Below are 17,460 nucleotides of genomic sequence, written 5' to 3' on the forward strand. Positions count from 1 at the left end.
TTAATCAAAACTTTATTTGCGTCATTATTTTCAAAACAGTTCTTTCTTTTTAAATGTTGTCCTTCTATTGACAGAGGAGGTTAGCCCAACTAATTAAGCTGGCTCTCTTCCCAGTTCAGGGGTCCAGGCAATCAAATAGGTTAACAAACCCAGCTCATATACTTAGAATAAAACATCTTCCTTCTGGCTGGGCATAGGAGATTTACCAAAATTGACCTAATTAAGTAACTCCACAAAACTTAAATTACATTCCACAGGAATCAGAAGGATTGTGAAATGAAAATGTTCCTCTGAGACAGTGGATGGAGACATTGTTTTGAAGCGTGGTTTATGCAAATCATTGTCTATTTTGGCCTGATTATGTTCGTGTGATGCACCTTGGAATGTTTTCCTATGTTAGAGGTGCTATATAAATGCAAGTTGTTTGGGGGTTAAATTACGAGAACATTTGCATTCACTTGACCTATGTTTCTTTGAGTATAGATTGAGGTGTGTAAAATGTTAAAAGAGTATGATAGGATTCAAGCCCCAGCTTCCAGAACTTGAATATGTAACCTAAACCGTGAGTTTAGTACAGTGCAGAGAGGGTGCTGCATTGTCACAGGTGCCATTCTACTGATGCAATGTTAGATTGAGACCCCTACCTGTCTGTTCAGATGAAGAACACTATTTAAAGAAGAGCAGTGAGTGTCAGTGAGTGAGTGGCCAATAATTACCCCTCAAATAATTGAAATCATATGGTGATTTTCCTGTGTTCAAATTGACTGTCCCTTTAGCCCACCTAATCATAGTGGCTACAATTCAAAAGTCATTAATTAGTGATGAATCTATTTGAAACATTCTGAGGAGCTAAAAGGTGGCATAAAATTGCAGGGATTTTTTTCCTTTCTAGTACTACATGCCTGTGGCCTTGATATGTAACCTTGCAAAATAACTAATAGCAAACAATCCAATTGCATATACAGGTAAACTAGATAGTGTCAGGCCTATTAGCAAAGCAAGTACCTATCTTGATTTATTACTTTTAACATTATCTGAAAGCATATTTCTCCACAGACAACCATTGTGCATCCTATAGGTATCCCACCTGCACTTCAGTCCCTGTTGGGTTAAGTTCTATTTCATTCCAATAACAACAAACTGCTTCTGTTTACATTTACAAGAATGGAAATTTGCATTTATATAGCACCTTTAACATAGTAAAATGTCCCAAAATGCCCTGGAGGAATGATTATTGTTATGAACATGTATCTCCAAGAACTACATGCTTTTAAAAAGAAATTGGAAGGACATTGAATTATACGAACACTTTCTTAGAAACTGACCTTGATTTTTTAAAAAGGTTGTAAGTTCACTTTGGACTGTGAGAAAACTGCCTTTTCCAAGAAGCCACATGACTTCAGCTAAATGACTAGCAAGGCACCTGAGGAGATAAGAACTATTTGTTTACTTGACCTTTAATTGCTGGAGAAAACAAAACTAGTGTTTTCAGGCTGCGAGGCCCAGGTGATTTTTCTGGAAACCACTTGACTGTGAAGAGTTTCCGTTTTGAACTTGATTTTTGGACTTAGTTTGGGAATAAACTGAAAAGGCGAAGGTTGCCCAACTCGCTGTCTCCCTGTGTTATGAAAGTATAATAATTTTCAGAATATTTTTCTGGTTTATTGTAAAGGAGATCTATGGGTGAGAGTATAGTTGGGTCTGTCTGTGTGATTTAATTACACTTAAAGTCAGGTAAACTGCAAGCTTGGAATTATCAAAAGAAGCTAGGTGTAGAAATGTGCTGGAAATGCCAATGAGTAAACATGGATGCTGGCTTAGCATGTAAGGTGTGAAGGGAATTTTCATTTTTAGATAAGTGAAGGAGTTATTTGGATGTCAAAGGGATATTAGCCTGTTTACAATTAGCCAGATAAGCAAGGCTAAGGGGTGTGTTTATTTTTCCCAAAGGTAAATGACAATATTGGCAGCATGAAAGTTTTTATATTATGAGAAAGATACAGTTTCAAAGATATATGGAACAATAGAATTTACATATTAAAGAGAGAGAAACATATATAAAGGAGAATGGAAGGCAATGTGAGGAGAGGGCCATGTAAGATCTAACAGGAGTATGTGAAACAGCCTTCAAGAAGCCTCAAGCCATTTGTGCATAAGTCTGCTCTGTAAAGTAACCGAAGTTGGGGAAAGCCATTTGGAATTCCACGGTCAAGTGGGCACTGTGTTAACTTGCTGGTTTTGTTGTAAATCTAAAATCTATTTTGGACTGTTACCTTAAAGTGGGTGTGTAACTGGGAGTCAGGTTAATTAGGAATTTTAGGAGATATTATAGTAGTAAGTAATTGTAATCTTACGCATGTGCTTGAAATGTTTTATTTTGTTAATAAATATTTTGATTTAACTTTTAAAATCTCCAAAGATCTTATTGGACTCATTACTTCTGAATTCACTGCACACATCTGCTCTTAAAAAAACAAACAAATCGCAAAGCTGTTGTGATAGCGCGACCAAGTTTCCCTTGTGGATTTGGTCTGCGAGGCACAAATCATCTGCCACGTCATAACACATGTTTCGACTGAAATTCAGTGTAGTTATCAGTATTCAGTTAGGAATCCTCATCTCAGTGTAACTCATCAATATTTTGAAACCTGAGAAGCTGAGGTGAAGAGAGATCCCAAGGATAATGATTTAGCTCTGTTCACCGTCACACCGAAGCTCTTTTGAAAAGAACTTCCAAACAACTACTGTGACCAGCAACCTGTCTTCGCATGCAGGAACACCAGGTTGACAGTGCTAAAACCCTTTGAGCTTTATCCTTTTTCATAAAGTTTTCCCATTGACCTAAAGATTCTTTTCTCATGTTAATACCAACCCTTGCTGAGACCCTATTTGTTTTGTCCTTTGTGTGTGTGTGTGTGTGTGTGTGTGTGTGTGTATGTTTGTGTTGGGATTTAAAGGGGTATAGAGTTACTCTTCTGTATTGCAAATTGTATGTTAAGCAGTTTTTTCAAGTTGCATTCAGAAAGAAGTTTTGTTTCATAATAAATCAATTATTCTGAGTTTATTGAAAGAAGCCTGGTGAAATTCTCTTTTATTCTGGTTCTATCAATAGTAAAAGTAAACAATTAGCAATTTTGGCTAGTGATTTAAATATTTACACTTATGTTGTGACATGTGGAGTAGTGGGGCTAGAGAAACTGTGCACTCCTCCCTTCCCAGCTGTAACATTATCAAATAAAATTTGACACCAAGCCACATCCACTGTCGTTGGATCAAAATCCTGGAACTCCTTCCATAACAGCACTGCGGGTGTTCCTGCACCACATGGACTTCAGCAGATTAAGAAGGAGGTCCATCACCACTTTCAAGGGCAATTAGGGATCGGCAACAAATGCTGACCTAGCCAACGAGGCCCACATCTGTGAACAGATAAAAAACAAGGAGATATTAGGACAGTGGACCAATAGTTTGGTCAAAGAGGTAGATAAATGTCAAATTAGGATATCATTATTGAGTATAAAAGATAAAGGAAAAAAAGATGCTCAGGAGGTTGACCTGTTTGAAAGGAGTGATAATCTCCATTTCCACACCCCTTTTAACCCTGGAATGCTATATGACACTCTGTTGTATTGTGAACAATGTTTGAGTTGGACCCCAGCTCTCCACCCACACTAGCACTGTTCACTTCAATGCTCTCCAAAGGATTGAATTCTGAGTGAGCCCTGGCAAGACTTGAACCCACAACCTTTCACCTACAAGCCCAATGCTTTACCAACAATGGTAGCTTGTATTTGGTGCGATCCCAGAACACAGGCGAGAAATGATCATTGCTCTCTCATGCAAAGCCCTATACATCACGCACCACCTCAGTAAACAGTCTCGTCTAACACATTTAAACCATTGACCATTGCAGTCTTGTTATTTAGAACTTTCCCTGGTTTAGAGTAAACAGAGTATCATAGCAGTAGCTATGAGTTACTGCAGTTGTTTCAATTGTGAAACAGCTCTCTTAACACACAGCGCCTGCTTTATTTAACACCCACCCCCATTTATACAGTCACATTCTTCACAGGATCCTGCATGGCAGCTGCAAAATAAAGAAGGGGGCTGTTTTTGGCTTCTTATCAGAGTTCATCATGATAACACTACAAGAACCTAATGATGATTTGGCTTTTATACTTTCGTCATGGTATCAAACCAGCAAAGAAAGCTGCCATTGAAAGCAAAGGGAATCACCATCGCCTAAATATTCTGATAAATAATTTATATTTAAGCACAGTGGGACAGGAAACCTGTTTCTTCCAATGATTTTCTAATGGTTTTCTTTTTAAGCAGCTGAACAAACATTGCAATGACCCAAATTATCAGTGAGGTAACGACAACGGTTTTAATCAAAGTGACCCAAGAAGGCCATTCATTAAGTGTGTCCCATGGGACTCGTACCCATTGAAAATAATGGGAATTCCTTGCATTTCTAGCTGTGAAAAGGGTTAATCTTGCTTTTCGCACTGGATAACCTGGTCCCCGAAGAGAAATTTAGGACAAATATTAGTGTGGAATTTATGTCATGGTACCTATTTGTTTTGTACTCAATTTGTATGTATTTTGCATTTTGCCTGCTGGCTGGCGAACTCTTTTCAGCGAATGATGCTGCAAGGTCATAATTCATTGCTTCATGATCATGGCAAGAATTCGGGGGTCCTATTGCAGGAACCAACATGTGAGACTCTACAGTGCCTCTACTATTTTAAAATCTGGACAAAGGTGATTTATAAAGATCAAACATTGATAATGATTCTCTCTTAGCAGAAAGCTTTGCACTTTGAGAACATAATGACCTTTCCAAATATACAATTTCCCTTCCAATTCTTCAGGGAGTCCTGTACAAACTTGTTGTGTAAGTTGCACATTTTTTTTCTGGAACTCTTAACCTGCAATTTTAATACAATCAACATAATTTTTTCATTTATATATCTTTCATCAAAGGGATCGTTATCAAAGGTCCTTTAACCTTGAAAGTGTTAACACTAATTCAAACAAACAGGCCAGAATATGGCACAGTAAACTGATTTAAAGGGAAGATTGGATAGCAATATAAGTAGCAAAACTGAATCTTATACCAAATCTGACCTCACACTTTTGATTAGATTAAGTCTCTTTTTTTAACTTATTTATTTACTTCTATCTTCTGTCTCTCTCTTTCAGTCTGTAGGTTTTTAAAACCAAGTTTGATGCTACTTGATTGCATTACCTCATCTTCTATCCTGCTCTTTGCAGCCTACATTTTCACCTTGACCCTTTACCTTGCATTCCCAGTAAAAAAAATAGACAGCTTTCTTCGTGAACCCTGTTTTTCATTTTGATTAGTGGTTTTGCAAATAATGACCGGCAGCTCACAATGTGCGCCACTCAGTGAGGGGCATTCACAAAGATTACTGATGACGGTGGGGAAAAGAGTATCAATAATCTTTGCTAGGCCGAGATTTACTGTGACCACTATACAAAGTTGTTGCTTTGCAGCTTTCACACAGAAGACAAATAACTAAAAACTGAGCCTAAGCTATGGTTATATTGTATTAAGGGAACATGGAACAGGAGTAGGTCATTCAATCCCCGGAGACTATGCCAGCATTCCATAAGATCATGGCTGATTTGTACATTAGCTCCCTTTACCTGACTTTGATTTTATATCTGCAACAATTTTTTTTAAGCATATATATATGGTGCCTTTACTGTAGTAAATGGTCCCATGCCACTTCACAGAAGTACTATCAAACAAAATTTGACACCGAACCATGTAAGGTATTAGGACAGATGACCAAAAACTTAGTTAAAGATGTAGGTTTTAAGGAGTGTCTTAAAGGGTCTTCAGGACTTGGCAGTTGAAGGCATGGCCACCAACTGTGGAGCGATTAAAATCAGGGATGTGATGTTCAAGAGGCCAAAAATTGGAGGAGTGCAAATATCTCAGAGGATTGTAGGGCTAGAGGAGATTGCAGAGATAGGGAAGGGTGAGGCTGTTGATAACTCTGCCTAACAAAAACTTATCTATCTATTTTGCCCAGTATCTCTATCCACTGGGGGAGGGGGGTTTGAGATTTCCACCACCCTTTGCTTGAAAAGTGCTTCCTAATTTTGCTCCTGAATGGCCTCACTCTAATCTTATTTTATTCTGGATCCAGGGGAAAAAGCTTTTTGCTGTCTACCAACAGTGACCACACTTCAAAAGAAAGTTTTTCATTGGCTGTCAAGAGCTTTAGGATGTCCTGAGTGTTAATTGTATATTAATTTTGTGTTTCCCTGTACTCGGGTGGTGGGTATTAACTGGGTTTCACTTGTGTCCCTATAAATAGGAGCAGACTGAAAGCGTAGCTGTTGGGTTTAGAGGTGTATCTTTATCTCCGTAAATAAAAACTTAAGAAATGCACAAAGAATAGGCTCCAGTTCAGTCCTTCAGCACCTGGCTATCTGGAATAGATTACTGAGGTTATGAAAGGCACTAGATAAATGCAAGTGTTTCTTTCTGCTACCCTATTGAATCCATTTATTATTTCAAACACACTAATTAGGTCACCCCTCAGCATTTTTAATGCAATGGAATACAAGTCAAGCCTATTCTCATAATTTAACCTTCTAATAACACTCTGGTGACCAAGGGTCTACAATCCTGAGGGGACTTAACACGGTGGATGTGGAGAGGATGCTTCCTGTTGGGGGAGAATCTATAACTAGGGGTCACTGTGTAAAAATAATACGTCAGTCATTTCAGACAGCGATGAGGCGAATTTTTTTCTCTCAGAGGGTCATGAGCCTTTGGAACTCTCCTCCTCAAAAGGCAATGGAAGCAGAGTCTTTCAATAATTTTAAAGCAGAGGCGAATAGATTTTCGATAAGCAAGGGGGTGGGAGATTATTGGGGGTAGGCAGGAATGTGGAGTTGAGGTTACAATCAGATCAGCTATGATCTTATTGAATGGAGGAGCAAGCTTGAGGGACTGAGTGGCCTACTCCCACTTCTAATTTGTATGCTTCTATGCACAACTGAAGCATAACCACCAACCCCCTTGAGATAAAGGCCAACATTCCATTACCCTGAGCGACTATAAAGAAAGGTTGCAGATTTTTTCTTGTGATATATGACATTACGGTAACAAAGGTGAACATATACAAACTGAGCAGAAATCTTACGGCAACCTTTCCCCAACCCTTATTGGTGTTTTAGGATCTTCTGAGCACAGCCCGTGTAGGAAGAGCAACCGAGGGTGGTCTATGATTCATGAACAGAATACCGGATGGGCTCCTTTAGGAGAGTATGTTCCTTTCCCTTTGATTTTCCTAGACTTGTTTTGCTGAAAAGCCAATAGCACCCAGAGCAGAAACGGGAGACTCTACACCTCCGATTTTAAATGCCTAACATCAATGTAAAATAATCAGCTGAATGAATTCAACGTGACATGCAAAAATAGCCATGGAAACATTTTTCCATAGCCGATTAAAGTGACGTTTGTCAAAAGCTCAGTGAAGGTCTTAACTGAGTTACAATGACAGAGTGAGGTTGGGGGGGGTTTATGTTCACAGCTGTAGAACACCAAAATGTCTGTAGTTAACGACATAGCAAAACTGAAGGGCCTCTCTTAAGTACAGATAATTGTGAAGAGAATGATCCAACTGACGGACAATTTATAATTAATCTAATTACCTACAGATGGCTATTTAACTCGTTGAATCAGCTCTCTTCCTTAAGAAGAATTTGTTTTAATTCGAGTGAGCCATACATGAGTGAAAGGATCAATTTTTAATCGCCTTTGGGCTTGCATATCATAATTAACACGTAATATACAATTAGCACTCAGAACATCCCAAAGTCCTTCACAGCCAATGAAATACTTTCATTTGAAATTGGTAGATAGAGAAAAACTATTCCCCTGGATCCAGGGTAAAGTAAAGTTAGAGCGAGGAGCAAAATCAGGAAGCACTTTACAAACAAGGGCTCGTAACTTCTAAGCTCCAGGGCATCGTACCCCTGGGTGGGGGTGGAGGTGGGTGGTGGTGGGGGTGGGGATGGAGGGGTGGTGGTGGTGGGGAGTACCCCAGAGATGAGTTGGGAAATTCCCTGGAAGTCCCCGGGTAAAGATGGGAAGTTGAAACTTCTGCTGGGCAATTGTCCTGCAATGGGAACCATCCAACAGTTATATACAGCTAAATGCCAGTGGCTTGTGGTAAGATAATTATAATATGTAAACCAGAGATTATATTCTGTTACATTTTCTTAATTCAAATGTCCCTATAATACAAAGGGTAGTTTGTTTTCCTGTGGTGATTTGGTATCTGACATTGTTAGGATATGATACAAGAGGTCCATTATTATATAGCAATTTCCCCATCATCATTAGAATACATTTCCTCCAAAGGTAACCATAATAGTCTTAGCAAAAGCCACAAAAGGAAAAGCTCCATATATATATATATATATATACATCACAAGCAATATCAGATAACCGTACAGACATGAATAGGAATCCCTTTGTTGGACTGGGACTTATTACTTGTTTATAAACTAACCACTCTTGAATCTGGATACACTTATCATGTATTTGCCTGAAGCTTTTGAAGAAATTATTGTGTTGTCTCCCTGTTTTAAGCTTCAAATATTTGGCATTTTGAAATACATAACATTGTTGCTATGTGATTCAACAGGGAATCGGGTACATTAAAAGCAAAATGGGGCATGGGGCAGGATATTGAGGTCAGCGAGCAGGGGCGGGGCCCTCTCCCTGACGCATAAAATGGCGGGGGATGACATTGAGTGGAACTCCCGACGTCACCCCGCACCACTTCAATTTTCAGGTCAGCAGGGGCGCAGCTGAATCAGCTGTGTGCCTGCCGACCTGTCAACGGCCAATTTGAAAAGTAATTTAACTCGTTAAAGGACCTGCCCGTCCAACCTTAAAGATGGAAGCCCTGGCGGGCTTCAGAAAAAGCATCAAACCTCATCCACGGGCAGGGTGAGGTTTCATGTAGGTTTTAAAAAATTTAATAAAAGTTTAATTAAAAGTGATGGACATGCCCCAACTCATGTGACAGTGTCACGTGAGGGCACATGTCAGGGAAATTTTACTTCTGTATATTTAACATTTTTGAATTTGGCGCCGATCTCCCTGAGGCTGCACTTAGCCTCAGGGAGATGAGTGCACTCTTTTGCGTGAAAGAGCACACTCTCAGCTTAGGGAATCCCACCCCCCCACTGCCCCCACCCCCGCACAGGGAGCACATAGCGCTTCCTGGAGGGCGTCACGCTAGGCGGGCTTTAATTGGCTCACTCATGTAAAATGGCAGCGCGCTCCCAATGGGGGGCACCAATCGGAAGCCCGCCCGTACGCGCCCGCTCCTGAACTCCCCCCCCCACTCCGACAGGGGGAAAATGCTTCCCATGGCGAAAGAGCAGGGGAGTGGGACGAAACTGAATAGTTGCTTTCAAAGAGCTGGCACAGGCACAATGGGCTAAATGGCCTGCTTCAGCACTGCAAGGGGTCTGAGCATGCTGCACATTTACGGGAAAGGCACCTAAGCATTAATGCAAACAATAATAAGAGAAAAAGAGGGCAACATCACATAACATATGGAATAATGTATCAATAACCAACATATGTACAAAACTGGAGCAATTGGTTACCTACAGGAAGATTCAGCCAAATAGCTGTCACGTTAAAAAGGCGTATAAACAGATAAAGGAACGGCACCAAAACTGAGAGTCTAGACAAGGGCCAAAGAGGATGAGAAGAGGCTGATTCCTGTCCTTTACTGGCTGGGACTGGTACAGAAGTCCATGGCATTTACGCCAGGAGAGTTCTTAGCCATGATCTTCAGAGTTATAAAGAATCAATTGAAGGGGAGCAAGAGTTATATTATAACACAGTCATATTGCGGAATCACAGAATGGTTACAGCACAGGTGGACATTCAGCCCGTTCTGTCTGTACTATCTCTCTGAAGGAGCAATTCCTCCAGTGCCACTCCCTGACTTCTCCCTGTAACCCTGCACTTTCTTCCTTTTCAATTCCCTCTTGAATGCCTCGATTGAACCTGCCTCCAGCACACTCTCAGGCAGTGCATTCCAGACCCTAACCACACATTGTGTAAAAGCTTTTCCCTCATGTCGCCATTATTTCTTTTGCCAATTACCTTAAATCTGTGCCCTCTAGTTCCCGATCCTTCCACCAATGAGAACAATTTTTCCTTGTCTACTCTGTCCAGGCCCCTCATGATTTTGAACAATTCTATCAAATCTCCTTTCAACCTTCTCTTCTCCAAGGAAAACAGTCCCGACTTCTCCAATCTATCTACGTAATTGACATGCACCATCCCCGGAACCATTCTCTTGAACCTTTTCTGCACTTGTCTCATCCCGTCACATCCTTCCTAAAGTTTGGTGCCCAGAACTGGGTGCAAGACTTCAATTGAGGCTGAACCAGTCTTTTATACAAGTTTAACATAGCTTCCTTGTCCCACCTGATGCCATAAAACAGAGGGGAAAAATGGGTAAACGATAGGGGCAAGGGGGTGGGAGGGTGCGGGGTAATGAAGCTTGCACCATGCTTGGGAAAGGGTCCCACCTTCAACTCTGCCCACCACTGTACCACCCCACCTCCCCCACACCCACGTCAACCTCCCAGCCAGAGCAGAACAAAGGTGAGAAAATCTTGGAAACACCTTTTTTTTGAGCTGTGACTACAAGCCACCTCACAACTCACGCTGGTCTGCTGAGAACTGACGTTGGAAATCAGAGGCATACATAACCAAAGCTGGGACTTGAATAGCCAGGGTTTGTCCGGTATTGCACTTCAGCTAAAAGACCTGGGTGAGAGAAGATGATTGATCTTTGGGGGGCGCCAATGGGCCACCGCTTAATGGAAACGAACGATATTCTGAAGTTCCCCTCAACTGCTTCCGGGGGGGGTCAGGGAGTATGTGCGGAATGTTCCCTGAGGAGATCAAACGGACGGGAGTCTGTGAGAGGGTACATGACACATGGAAGAAGCAGCTTGAAGGTCTGAATGGTTTCCCCACAATATTGTAGGGTGGGATTTTCCCGGCCGGCCAGCGACGGGCATCGTCACGGGCAGGACGGGACAAAATGGAGGGCGGGCCGATTCCATTCTGGACGCTGTCCAAATTTTCCCGTCCCGCCTGCGATGATGCCCCCTGCTGGCGGGGCCGGAAAATCGCGGCCTACTTGTTTTCATTGCTTTTGAACCCCAAATGGGAATGAGAGGCAAGGAACATGTGAACGAGTGCGTGTCCCTTGTGATGGTGTCGTTGTAAATCAGCCTGAAAACAAATAGGCATTTAACTGTGAACGCAGGCCAAGGCTGTGTCCTCAGTGTTACACTCTGTAAATACACAGGGCTCAAGCACATTTTCAGTGTGATTATCTTATCCTACAGAAACAAAGTAAAAATCTCTCCATATAAATTATGTTCTTTACTCATCCATCCAAGTAATACTTGAACAGATAACATCTCCATTTATTATTGCTATGTTTGTCAGGCCCATAAATTGAGAGTCAAGTAACAGGATCTCACTGTCTATTTGAGATTGTTGTTGGTGCTCGTCTGGTTAAATGGATCATGAAATATGGCGAAAGGATTGTGAAGTAAACATTAAGGACATTCCTTGTAACGTAAGGCCAGTCTGTCACACATCAGTCGGAGCCAAGGCTTTAGAAACAATAATCAGGGGAGAAAATGAAAAGGCACTTGGAGAGTTTTGAGTTAATGAAGGAGAGCCAGCACAGATTGATAAAAAGCTGATCGTGCTTGAATAATCCAATTGAATATTTGATGAAGTAACAGAGAAGGTCGATGCAGGGAATGTGGTGGGTGTTTTCTATGTGATTTTCAGGAAAGCACTTGACGGAGTACCATGAAAGGATTGGTTAACAAAATTGAGGCTCGTGGAATAGGATGGTCGGCTTGGATTAAAAAAAATTGGCTTAAGGTCAGAAAACAGCGAGTCATGGTAAATGGTTGTTTTTCAGACTGAAGGATGGTAGACAGTGGTGTTCCACCAGGGGCAGTGCTTTTTTGATATATTTATAAGTGACTTGGATATTGGAATACAGAGTAAAGTTTCAAAATTTGCCAATGAAACCAAGCTTGGAGGTATGGCCAACAGTGAGGACGATGCCAATCAACTGCAACAGGACATGGACAGCCTTGCAGAATGGGCAGGCAAGTGGCAGATGGATATAAATATTTCACCCCTTTCCTATTTTTACTTAGTTCTGCTGAAGGGTCATGAGGACTCGAAACGTCAGCTGTGCTCTTCTCCACCGATGTTGCCAGACCTGCTGAGTTTTTCCATGTATTTCTGTTTTTGTTTTTGAAGTGGCAGATGGAATTTAATACAGAGAAATGTGAGGTGATGCATTTTGGCAGAAGGGATGGGAAGAGGCAACTTAGGCTTAACTGGACATTTCTAGAGTCTGCAGGGGGAGAGGGATCTAGGGGATCATTTGCATAGACTTTTGAACATGGCATGACATACTGGGAAAGTACTTACCAAGGCCTATAGGAAATAGCCGTATTGAGTACAAAAGTATACTGAACCTTTATAAAGCCCTGGTTAGGCCACAACTAGAGGTTTGCATCTTGTTATGGTCACCACAATTTAAGAAGGACATGATGGTCCCTGAAACGATGCAGGTTCCAGGAATGAGGGGTTTCAGCTACATTCTCCCACTATATTCACAATGACGGAGATTGTGAAAATCCAGGCCTATGACTTTCCAAAATAACACCTGAAAAGATGTACTTTCCATTCTGTTCGATATAGTTCTGGAAATCCCCAGTAAAAATAAAACCATTTTGTTTACAACAAACAGAAGGCCGTTCAGCCCATTAGTGAAGTGGTCCAAAATTAAATCTGGTCACTCCCCACAGGCTTGTGTTTTCCTGTTTGAAATGTTTGCATACACTTCCCTTAAAAGGTTACAATACACTTTGCCTCAACTATTCCTCTTCATAAAATATTCCAACATCTCTCTGAGAAGATATTTCTCTTCATCTCTCTCTCCTCACTCTTACTGTGGATAGTAAGGGTCCTTTTTTTTTAACTGAAGGAATGTGATTGAAGTATGTTTTATTTATTTTTCAGTTTGTTAATTTGTGGGATGGTGATGGAACTGAGGAAGAGAGGTTGGATTCAGTGCTTTCCTGCATTATTCTGATAAAAATACAACCCCAATTCAAGGATGAGCTTTCCCAAGTCATTAATAATCTGTTACCACCTATCTTTACACCCTCTCTCAGTGTACCCCCATGTTAAACATCCCCAAACCTCAGGGCATTTACACAGTGTTGCATTGTAACTGGGAACTATTGAGCTATCCCAATAGATTTACTTGCCTTTCTGTACATTACCCAAGCTGAATTGAGTCAATAATTTCATTACAATAGCAGGAGTGAGAAGAAAGACATAGGACAATGTCTAACAGTGCTTTGACAATGCCTATCTTTATATAGGAACTCTATCCAGGTTATTATTTTACCTGCAGGAGCAGTTAAATTCCAATTTATATCCATCCTTTTCTGTCTCAAGCATGTTCAGTTTTCCGAGTAATTTTCAAGTTAATGTTTTCCTCTTATTTGTACACTTCTAGGCCAAGATGGCAGACAAGAGACCAGGCCCCTGACAATGCTACTCTCCAATCATCAGGAGTTTAGTGCGAGATGTTAGGAAAACTTGGAGTAGTCAGGATCCAATAGGGTTCCTGATCCCACACTGTGCCAGGAGCAGTCATCCAACAGGGATTTTGCCTGAATTGGCCAATTAGTGGCTCGCTGTCCAATTAAGGGTGGCAGACAGGCTATCGAAGCTGCGGGGCCAATAGGAGCCAGCAATGGAAGGAGCTCCAGCCTGCAGTCACTGGTTAGGGAGAGAGATGGTGCCCCCATCCTGAAGTACCCGCTCGGCAACTTTAACAAATTTGCAATAAAAAATGGTCACCGCTGCCGGGCCACCATTGTGAATGGGCAATCCCACCACATGACAGCATTGGCCACAGATGGAAATTGGACACAATTCAAGCACAAATTTCTTTACCTAACATTACTGAGAACATCCACACGACAACTACTGGGCTACAGGGAGAGATTCACATAGAGACGTATAAAACAGAGGGCCTGATTATGACCTAGCATTGTAGGACACCTACATGGAGCAGACTTCCTAATGAGACGGTTCCAAGGGCGCTTGTAAGTAGTTTATGAATAGACAGGTCAACCTGACCCTCCAATTTGAACAAGATGTTTCCTTCGATCACAAGGTTATTAACATTGTTACTGCGCTGGTAGCGACACCATTGCCAGTCTTCTACTTTCCAACCCCATCACTTACACGTTATTCAAAATTGAATTAGCTTAATCTTCTCTGGTCTTCAGATGGTCCACAGGGTGTAGAATGAAGTGACATCATCTGCATCAGTCCTGGACCTTTCTTCACCAGCCTTGAGATTATGATAGTTTCTGTCTCCATGACATGTCTACATGACATAATTTGTGGTCTACCCTTTCCTGGAATTGCCAGACCAAGGTTTGACATCTATCCTCCATTCTAAGCAAAGGACCATATAGTTTTCCAATCTTTCCAGTTGCACGATTCTCCACTTGGACACCATGTAATGGCTCCCCTTTCCCAACCTCTCAATTGGGATAGCTGGAAAAATTCCAAAGACGCAGGTAAACCGATCGCCAAATGCACCTCAGGGCTATCCAAGGTATCAGATTAAATCAGATAAACCTGACAACAGGTCATTCAAGAAATAAAATAATCACAAATAAACCAATTGGCGAGTGAAATGTTCCGAAGGCTAAAAAGTAGCACAATCAGGTGACTCAGTTGCGGTCTCCTCTACATTGGAGAGACCAAACGCAGACTGGGTGACCGCTTTGTGGAACACCTTCGGTCTGTCGGCAAGCATGACCCATACCTCCCTGTCACTTGCCATTTCAACACTCCACCCTGCTCTCATGCCCACATGTCTTTCCTTAGCCTGCTGCATTGTTCCAGTGAAGCCCAACGCAAACTGGAGGAACAGCACCTCATCTTCCAACTAGGCACTTTACAGCCTTCCGGACTTAATAGTGAGTTCAACAACTTTAGATCATGAACTCTCTCCTCCCTCCCCACCCACTGTATTCCTCTCCGCAGATGCTGTCAGACCTGCTGAGTTTTTCCAGCTATTTTTGTTTATGTTTCAGATTTCCAGCATCTGCAGTATTTTGCTTTTGACTCAGTTATTCCGCTTACTCAACCATAAGCTTCAGTATTAAAAGCAACAATTTACTCTTGCTCTGTAAATATCTGTGTTTGCCAGAATAGGAACCATTTGAATTAATTCATGAGTAAATGTTGCAAATGGGGCTTTTCAAACCCAACTGGTGTGAGCTTTAATAATATAAAAACAAAAAACTGCGGATGCTGGAAATCCAAAACAAAACAGAAACAGAAATATCTGGAAAAACTCAGCAGGTCTGGCAGCATCGGCGGAGAAGAGCACAGTTGATGTTTCGAGTCCTCATGACCCTTCAACAGAACTAAGTAAAAATTGGAAAGGGGTGAAATATAAGCTGGTTTAATGGGGTGGGGCCTGGACAAGCAGCCAGTGATAGGTGGAGATAACCAAAATCTGTCAGAGACAGAAGAACAAAGAGGTGTTGAAGGTGGTGATATTATCTAAAGGGATGTGCTAATTAACAGTAGAAGACAGGATAGATAAGGTACAGATAGCTCTAGTGGGGGTGGGGGAATACTAAAGGGTAGAAATAAGCAATGGGTGGAAATACATTTAAAAATGTGTGGGAAAAGAAAAATCTATATAAATTATTGGAAAAAACAAAAAGGAGGGGGAAGAAACGGGAAGGGGGTGGGGATGGAGGAGAGAGTTCAAGATCTAAAATTGTTGAACTCAATATTCAGTCTGGAAGGCTGTAAAATACCTAGTTGGAAGATGAGGTGCTCCAGTTTGTGTTGAGCTTCACTGGAACAATGCAGCAAGCCAAGGGCAGACATGTGGGCAAGAGAGCAGGGTGGAGTGTTGAAATGGCAAGCGACAGGGAGGTCTGGGTCATGCTTGCGGACAGACCGAAGGTGTTCTGCAAAGCGGTCACCCAGTCTGCGTTTGGTCTCTCCAATGTAGAGGAAACCGCATTGGGAGCAACGAATGCAGTAGGCTAAGTTGAGGGAAGTGCAAGTGAAATGCTGCTTCACTTGAAAGGAATGTTTGGGCCCTTGGACGATGAGGAGAGAGGAAGTAAAGGGGCGGGTGTTGCATCTTCTGCGTTTGCATGGGGAGGTGCCGTGGGAGGGGGTTCAGGTGTAGGGGGTGGTGGAGGAGTGGACCAGGGTGTCACGGAGGGAACGATCCCTATGGAATGCCGCCAGGGGGGGGTGAAGGGAAGATGTGTTTGGTGGTGGCATCATGCTGGAGTTGGCGGAAATGGCGGAGGATGATCCTTTGAATGCGGAGGCTGGTGGGGTGATAACTGAGGACAAGGGGGACCCTATCATGTTTCTAGGAGGGAGAAGAAGGCGTGAGGGCGAATTCTCGGGAGATGGGCTGGACACGGTTGAGGGCCCTGTCAACTACCGTGGGTGGAAAACCTCGGTTAAGGAAGAAGGAGGACGTGTCAGAGGAACTGTTTTTGAAAGTAGCATCATCAGAACAGATGCGACGGAGGCGAAAGAACTGAGAGAATGGGATGGAGTCCTTACATGGTGTGAGGAGCTGTAGTCGAGGTAGCTATGGGAGTCGGTAGGCTTGTAATGAATATTGGTGGACAGTCTATCACCAGAAATTGAGACAGAGAGGTCAAGGAAGGGAAGGGAAGTGTCAAAGATGGACCATGTGAAAATGATGGAGGGGTGGAGATTGGAAGCAAAATTAATAAAATTTTTCCAGGTCCAGACGAGAACATGAAGCAGCACCGAAGCAATCATCGGTGTACCGGAGAAAGAGTTGTGGGAGGGGGCCGGAGTAGGACTGGAACAAGGAATGTTCCACATACCCCATAAAGAGACAGGCATAGCTGGGGCCCATGCGGGTACCCATAGCCACACCTTTTATTTGGAGGAAGTGAGAGGAGTTTAAGGAGAAATTGTTCAGTGTGAGAACAAGTTCAGCCAGACGGAGGAGAGTAGTGGTGGATGGGGATTGTTCGGGCCTCTGTTCGAGGAAGAAGAAGAGAGCCATCAGACCATCCTGGTGGGGGATGGAGGTGTAGAGGGATTGGACGTCCATGGTGAAGAGGAGGAGATTGAGGCCAGGGAACTGGAAATTGTTGATGTGACGTAAGGTGTCAGAGGAATCACGGATGTAGGTGGGAAGGGACTGGACAAGGGGAGAGAGAAGGGAGTCAAGATAGTGAGAAATGAGTTCCATGGGGCAGGAACAGGCCAACACG

General features: G+C 42.3%; 1 long non-coding RNA gene across 1 annotated transcript in view; it reads right to left on the reverse strand.

The window, feature by feature from the left end:
* LOC144668579 (uncharacterized) overlaps positions 1-17,460 on the reverse strand; it is a 181,306-nt gene that overhangs the window by 84,746 nt on the left and 79,100 nt on the right. The gene's annotated exons all lie outside the window — the stretch shown is intronic.

The sequence above is a fragment of the Cetorhinus maximus genome, chromosome 27 (assembly GCF_964194155.1).
Source record: "Cetorhinus maximus chromosome 27, sCetMax3.hap1.1, whole genome shotgun sequence".
Classification (NCBI taxonomy): domain Eukaryota; kingdom Metazoa; phylum Chordata; class Chondrichthyes; order Lamniformes; family Cetorhinidae; genus Cetorhinus; species Cetorhinus maximus.